The sequence below is a fragment of the Athene cunicularia genome (genome assembly GCF_003259725.1).
Source record: "Athene cunicularia isolate RWA chromosome 4 unlocalized genomic scaffold, athCun1 chr4_part1, whole genome shotgun sequence".
In the NCBI taxonomy this organism is placed as follows: Eukaryota; Metazoa; Chordata; class Aves; order Strigiformes; family Strigidae; genus Athene; species Athene cunicularia.
In genome coordinates, this window is record NW_020799098.1 from 33,456,394 (window position 1) to 33,465,227 (window position 8,834).

Below are 8,834 nucleotides of genomic sequence, written 5' to 3' on the forward strand. Positions count from 1 at the left end.
GCAATTTACTTTTATAACTTAGTAGAGACGTTTTTCATTAAAATAAACATTGTTTTAATAAACTATGTGGAAGTGAAGAGGAGAGGGGATCAGTAATGCACAGACAAGTATATAAAAGTAGTAGGAGGGACAAGTTTGGAAATGCTAAAGAATTCGAATCTTCCATTCAAGGGGAAATTGCACACTGCAAAAAAGGGCTTGGAAGTTCTGGTGGACAACAAGTTGAATATGAGCAAGCAATGTGTCTGTGGCAAAGAAACACAACAGCATCCCAGGTTGCATTAGAAAGACCTTCTGCTGCAGGTCAAGGAAGGTGATTTCTCCCCTCTACTCAACACTGGTGAGACACTGGAGTGCTAGGTCCCATTCTGGATTCCCCAGTAAAAGAAGGACATGGACTTACTGGAACAAGACCAGTAAAGGGCCATGAAGATGATTAGGTGATAGGACCATCTTCCATCTGAGGAGAGACTGAGGGAGGTGGGGCTGTTCAGCCTGGAAAAGAGAAGGCTCAGAGGGGATCTTAACCGTGTGTATAAATATCTGATTGGTGGCAGCAGAGAAGACAAGAGTCAGTCTCTTCTCAGTGGTACCCAGTGAAAGGACAAAGAGCAACAGGCAAAACTGGAATACAAGAAAGTCCATTTACACATTAAGAAAAACTCTTTTTCCTAATGAACTTTTGATTACTTACTTCCACAATAACATACGTCTAATGGGAGAGATGGCATATTTTCCTCTCTTCTGTCTTGCCGACAGCTCATTTTTTAGGAAGCTCAGAAGCAGGATTTTAAACCCTTTAAATATGTAGAAGACACACAATTTTTCACTTGTTAGGATAGTTTTCGAACCATCACGCTAATAAAAAGATGGGAATTGGGCATAGAAACATCTAAAACTAAAGATGTCCTTCAGTGTGACATAGAAAAATTTTTGGTGCAGCCATAATGAAGTCTTTAGCAGCACATTTTTTCCCAGTAATATAAAAAGCCCACAATTTTTCAGACACAAAAATGGGTAGGGTTTTTGTTCTGGATCCTTGTATATAATACTGAATACTTGAACCCTGAGTCACCATTGAGAGATTTTTGGCTCAGGCCCAGCACAGTAACTACTTGGTCTAGCAATTTTCATTTTGCTTTGTTTTTATTCCTCAAGAACTTTTTCTCTTTAAGAACTTTTTTGAGCAGTTTTAAAACTAAGGTCTTTAATATACATCCCAACTACTTTACACCATCTTGCTGTTTGATTTGTCAGATTTCATATCAGTTCTGTACTAACATTTATTGTTTTGGTAACTACTTTCAACTATACATATAACAGCTATTTCTATCTTTGGTTCACCTTAATTTTAGTTTGATTTGGCTACCATCCAGCTACAGTTGTCATGGATAATACAAATCCTACCGCAGTAATGCTGAAGGATTTCGGATCGTCCCACAAATATTTTATAGTCTTAAATGGATTTGTTTCTTTCATCCTCTCTACCTCCTCTCCTTTCTCAGTTTTGGATTAGATTTGGAGAATGGAGAAAACTCTATTGGCTAAATATGAGTTACTATGGTCCCTGAACCTCAACAGTCTCATTTTCCTATCAGTTGTTCACCAGTTTCCTTTATTTCTGTTCACCAGTTAAAGAGGATCTGGCACCTGGTTCAAGTCTGTCTCACTAAAACAGGAGGACTGTGAACAGCACTCAATCTCTGCAAGACACAAACCACAAGAATTCTACATTTTATGTAGATATTTTCTGCTGTTATTTGCAATTTGGTCTTTAAAGCTGTAATGAAACAGTGTTTCTATCTAACATTGTTCCATTGTTAGCAAATGACTGGTAGAATTCAGAAGATTTCACTTTTCAATATAAAAAAAGCATTTGAAGTTACTATTAGAGAGCAATGAATAGTTGGTATTGAAAATCAGATAGAATTTAAAGATTTAAAAAAACAGTAGAAACACATTTTAATGTATGAAACTACTGTATTAATCCTTTTTCGATTAAAGCCCATTTTTATTTTGAAATTTTGTTTTTATTTTTATTATATGTCAAAATTTTAATGAAAAATTTCAACTTTACAAAAGTGCTGGCAACCAAATGATTTGCTTTTAAACACTGTATGTAAATTCTTTGTCCATTTCAGAATGGACAATCAGATCTTATAGAATTCTCCGTAAGATTTTTAAAAATGTCTTTCTTATGGATAATGGTCACTGTCTGGAAAGTTAATATTTCTGTCAGCCTTTGTCTTGCATCTTTTGAATGTTATTTTTTATATTAGAAAATAAAACTATTTAATTATTATAAGTTAATGAATTAATCTGATCCTGTATTGCTGTACAGTTTACATTGCAAGTTGTATTCTGTGGTAAAATGAATATTTTTTTATTTCATTGCTGGCATTCATCTCATTTGTGGATCTACTTTTTTACAATATAGAGACAAATACAGACTAAAACAAGTTTTGTCTGTCTGTCATTTGCTTTTTCTTAATTTCATGTCTTATAATGGAGTCACTGCATGTCTGAGCACAACATCAACTGTCCTCGTTGCTAAATAAAAAAGAGTAATTTAAATGTATCTAATGTTCCAGTGAATTCAACTGTTCCACTTTACTTACAATAACAACAGTTAAGATTGTCAGTGCGCTAAATTAAATTCACACCAAATTATTTAAGTGATTTCTTGATTTCAAATGACATTTTTAATCATCTGAAGATGCCTTTAGTTTATAATATTCCATCTGATAATTCTTCAGACACACGAGATGTTATATAAAATATTTATCAACTTAGTAACATCTAATTTCTAACAAGATTAATATTCTTAAAGGTTGTATTTTCTTTAAAATATTTTTTCTATTACATTGGAGGTTTCCCCTCTCATTCCCAAGGGGACAATTTCAAATTAGCCTATACTTGATAAATATAATTGCCAGCACCCTTCCCAGTTTCCTATCCAGCTTTCTTCTAAGTTGCTGATAAAAATGGCCTCCTGGCATTTGTGGTGTGGGGTTTTTTTAATCTTGTTTTGATATCTGTTGAGCATATGACACCCAGGAATACACTATAAACACTATAGTGTTTATTCTTTAAACTCAAGAGTTTGACATGTTTCCCCACAGCAATTTGTTTTGAAGAAAAGACCATGAAAACTCTCTATGCTAGGGGCCAGCATAAGAAATCCCTGCAGCATTTATTAGAGATCTACTCATCCCTGGAGACTTCTCATGGCAGAATCCTTAGTATGCTTCATTCCTGAATATCCCAATTATAGAATCATAGAATCATAAAATGATACAGTGGTTTAGTTTGGAAGGGACCTTAAAGATCATCTAGTTCCTCTGCCACAGCAAGGACACCTTCCATTAGACCAGGTTGCTCAAAGCCCTGTCCAACCTGGCCTTGAACACTGCCAGGGAGGGGGCAGCCACAACTCTTGGCAACCTGGTCCTGTGTCTCACCACCCTCACACTAAAGAATTTTTTTGTTATATCGAACCTAAATCTATCCTCTTTCAGTTTAAAGCCATTATTCCTCATCCTATCACTACGCTCACTGATAAAGAGTCCCTCCCCATCTTTCCTGCAGCCCCCTTTCAGTACTGGAAGACACTATAAGGTCTCCCCAGAGCCTTCTCCAGGATCAACAACCCCAACTCTCTCAGCCTGTCTTCACAGGGGAGGTGCTCCAGGCCCCTGATCATCTTCGTGGTTCTCCTCTGGACTTGCTTGTGCAGCTCCATGTCCTTCTTATGCTGGGGACCCCAACACAATACTCCAAGTAAGGTCTCACGAGAGTGGAGTAAAGGGGGAGAATCACCTCCCTCGACCTGCTGGTCACTTGTCTTTTGATACAGCACAGGATACGGTTGGCTTTCTGAGCTGCAAATGCACATTGCTGAGTCATGTCATTATCTAAGTGTCTCTCACTATAAGTGGATCAGTCCCTCTGCAGATGTAGCAGGTTATCTATGAATTATTCAGTTTCAAAATACATGTGACAATTGGCTTCTATTATAGAATATACATAATTCACGAGACATCTGTTCTAAGTTCCCACATTTAAGAGGTATAAAGTGCAAAGGCCAAATTATCAAATGGATACACAGGAATGTTTTATTTCATATCACTTTTTCTTGCACCCTGATAATTAATGGTTAAGGAAAAAGCCATGTACCAATTTATTTTATTTTTTTCCATTGTTTTGTTATGAAAATTTACTTGCTGGTAATTATCTTTTTTATCATAGCCTCAACAGAATTATTCAGGGATGGACACCATGGGTCCATTTAGCAGAAAACAAAATGCAAAATATCTGTCAATCATGCCAGATATAAATCTTTTACACATATACCCTGTTGAGGGTATTTTATTAAATTGCACAATAAACAAAAAGAACATTAAATGGGCTCTGATCTCATAAGTATTATTTAATGAGAAATAGCGTTCACATGCCAGAAAAGCTCATTTTTCAAATATTGCCCCTGTCTTGAATAGGACAGTGAATTGAAATCTCATTACAGTGGACCATAAGTCTATCCAAATGTAACACTTTGCTTCTATGATTTCAAAGCATTTCATTTAACTGCGACTCTCAAACTTAAATGACTTTTTAGAAATGTTCAAGTCACAAAAAAAAAAAAAAATACTGAAGAAAACTTTGTGATGAAATGCAGAAGAAAATAACAACAAATTTGAAGATTTTGACCAGAAATTTCCATCCAAATGTCTACACATTTTGTTCAGGCGTATTTATTGATAATTTATGACAGACTGCTAGAACTTGCTCTTAGTAAGCAGGATACTGAGAATAAGAAAAAAATGCAAAATAGTTGAAGGTCTATTACTTGATACAAATCAAATGCTTATCATCATAGCATCATAGGTACCTAAGAAAACTAATATCAATGCATATGAAAGTACAGTTTGCTATCTTTTGGAATTAGACCAAACTTGTGGGACAGTGTGGGTATCCAACTCACTGCCTTGTCCTCAAAAGGACTGTTAGACCTGAGAATAAAGTCTGGCAACTAAGCATTTCCTATAAAATCAGACACCTACAGATCCAAAGAAGCTTCAGAAAATAGGTGTAGAAGTTCCTCCCATTACACTTTAGAGCTGTGAGCCATTGTTTCTCCATCAGTTCAGACAGAAAATAGGTTAACTGCATCTACATTCTTCCCTCCCCTCTAAAATACAGACCACTCAGTACCATCATACACTCTTTGCTTACCAAATACAGAGCTATGGTTCTGCTTGATGAGGCGAGTACTAATTTCACAGAACCAGTGGTTCCTGACAGACTTGTTATGATAAGAAGCATGTTTATCAGTAAGCTACATGACTGCTATGGCTGTTAATATATGAGTAAAAACCTTTGTGCAACTGGAGAAAATATTTCAGCAGCAATTTAATCACTTTTATTCACAAAAATATTTTCAGAGCTTGGACTTTCATGTGTTTCAGTGATCAGGTCCTAAGGCTCATTTAAATGAATCTGACATAGCTGTGTTCAGAAAAGTTTGTTTCCCAGCTGCAAATTCTTTTGAAGACATTTTGTCCACTAATAATAACAGCCATATTTTACAAAGGCAAATTCTTGTCCCTTTGAATAAAAAAAAAAAAACACTTAGCTCATCTGCTTTACCACTTTTCACCTTAAAGTCTAAGGTTCAAATATCCCTTGGAATATGGGATGGAAAAAAAAAAATGGAGATGGTAAAAGAAGTTCTTGGTTTTCAAGAAACCCAACAAATGTTCCATCATGAAGATAAGGCCACTGAGGCCATGATCTCAACATGAAAAAGAAAATCTGAAATACTTCACACCTGTAAACAGGAAACCTTTCATATACTTAGTCAAACCTTATGGTAAAATAGACCCGCTGTTAAATGGTGTTCAATGTTACAAGTGAGGTCCTAATAAATCTTCAGTATGTGTGTCTGGCAATTGAGACTCTTGGCTGACCCCAGGTACCACCCCTGTGCCTGCCTTGCTCACTCGCAGGGGCAGGCGTGCACACCCCAGCTGGTGAGGCTCCTCCATGCTGAATGTGCTATTCAGCAGCAACCACCATATCACCAGCTGATCCTTGCAGCACCCGCACAGAAAGTCTCATGGAGTCAGGATCAAAGATAGCAGAGACCTACATGTAAGTCTCTTGGGCAAAGCAGAGCAGATTTTCCACAAGAAAGATCAGAGACCTGACTCCGAGGTTCCTACATTGCAAACCACTATGCACCAGGCTATGTTTTCTTCAAAACAAATAGTCCAATCTGTTTGACAGATGTGTAGCGAGCACTTAAAACTTTTCAAGCAATAATAGCACAAGTGATTTCTTGGGCAGTTAAATTTGACATAGTAAAACCAGAAGTTTTGGCTTAAAACCTCCCATATTCTGAACGCCTTAAATTTCTGAAGGGAGCCAAAGTGTCTTTAGAAATAGATTCAGGAAACTGAATAGTTTTTTTCTTATATGGGAAGTACGTTGTGCTCAAAGGAGGCCCACATCTGGATCTATCAGGCATTATTTTGATTATGAATGTCAGAAAGAATGAGGAAGCATCCCACAAATGAGAATAAAAGAGGTTTCCAAGAAGAGGGAAGTTATCTTAGGACCTACCACAAGGTGATCCATGTAACTAAAGAGTAAGGTTTAGTTAGACTAAGATCATAAATGGTATAAGAATGAAAAAAAAAAACTAAGTAAAACTGAATGCAGTCAAAGCTTTTCAAAAGGATTTTCAAACAGTTAACAGAGGAAAATTCTAATTGTGTTGGGATACTTCCAGGAGCAGTGAGATCCTTCCAAAGAAATACGACCCACATGACCTTTCTTGTGAAGTCATTCTTTCAGTGTAAATTACCTCAATAAGAGTTGTGTTACCCTGCACTATATTATTCATATAGTAGCAATAACCAGAATTATTCAGTTTCAATGTGAAAAATCTGTTATTTTGTGGAGTAGTGAAGAAACATGTTTCCCAATATTTTTCATTGCAGTCCTGCAATCCTGGTAACATTGTCACCTCAGAAAAACAGTGTCTTTAATGTAGAATCCTGAACATACTTTTAATCTAGAGTAATCTAAATTTTACAACTGCAGTCAATCTACAGTGCATTATTTGAAATTTAGCAGTTTTGACAGTATATTGTGAATTGTTAACTTTTAAGGTTTTGCTGAATTATTTAATATTAATTAATAAATAACAACTGTTTTTAATAACCACAAAAGAAATGTGCAGGAGCTTAACACTTCCTTTTAATAGCTTTTTTTTTTTTTTTCTCAAAAGCCTTCCTAACATCAGTGAGTTTTCTGTACAAATGTGGATGTGTAAGAAGCAGAATGATGTTAAATTCAGTTGCACTGGGAGTTAGAAGGAGATGAGAGAAAACCATTGGCAAATAAGACAAGAGAAAAAAGCAGAAGAAACACAAATTAATTACTGTGTTTCTAAGAGTCTCAAACAGAATTATAAAAGCTAGAAAACCTGAATAAAGCAATTGACAACCGGTGGGGTTTTTTTAACCACTTACTGCACCACTATATTGTCATCACCTATTGTTATGATCAACAGCATATTATTACAGATCTGCTCAGCAACTGGGTGTACTTGGAACATTTAGCATCTGACAGACTTAATTTTAAAATCTCTCAGAATGTTGGGGTGTTTTTATCATAGCATAGCAACCAGTTATCCAGAGTGGCCTTCATGCTGCATTGATGGTTCTTTCATTTGTGCTTATAAATAAAGTGCATTACTTTGATCGTTGAAAACTGTTGGGTACTTTAAGATTCATTACAAGTTCTGAATAGCTAACAGCTTCTGCACCTTGTCTTATTTTGTTCCTGTCACTGTTACTGTATGTATACTACATTAAGTGTCATACCTTACTCAGTTGATCAGAGGACAAGTGTTGAAATGCACTTTTAATAATACTCATTTGAAGTGTAGAAATCATATTCAAAATTAAATGCAATAAGGCAAATGTTTATGAAAATTTGAATATATTGAACTCAGTCAATATTGCATTCAGTTAAATTTGGCTCAGTTTGGGAAGGCAAAACAGATGAGAAAAAAGAGCAAAAGCGATCTCTGGAGTCATGATCACTTGCTTTTGTCCCCTGGCCTAGCTTAGAGCAAGTCTAGCTCAGTGACATCTTTACCCTGTCCCGACCTCTCCTGTTCTCTCATCCCAAATAGGAGGAGATTAAGAGGATGGAGCTGGCTACCCAAGCTTTTGTGGTGATAGGAAGAAGCTTAAGCTGAAATTTTAATACATTTCTGAGAGCATAAAACAATACCAGAGAAAAGGAGTGAGCCCATGCCCTGAACAAAGCAGCCCCTTTCTTTGCAGGGCCAGTAGACAAAACACACAATGATATTGCTATCATGGAGAGAATTACCTTACCATGTAAAAGTGAAAATGTGTCCTTTCCAGAAGCCCATAGACATTCCTGATCTTTACAAGTCCTGTTTGAGATTGCTACTTTATAGAATAAGGAAAGGAGTTGGTATCCCATTTCACATCTTGAGAGGTCTCTTCAGTTTGTAAAGGATGTCATGTGTTTCTTCAGCTGTCAGAATGCTTTTAGATGTTACAGATGGAGGTTATGGGGGACACAAGAATAGATGGCTGTTATGCCATTGCTTCTTTTAGTGCTAGGAAAAACAAACATTCCCTCCTTCTAAAACAAAATAAAAACTAACATAGTTATTCATTATTTAACTATCCTTTATTTCAGCCAGCACTTTAGGAGATAAATGTTAGACTATAAATTTCAGGTCTATTTGCAGCTCCCTGTTATAGGAAAAGTATGGGGGGGGGGGGGAA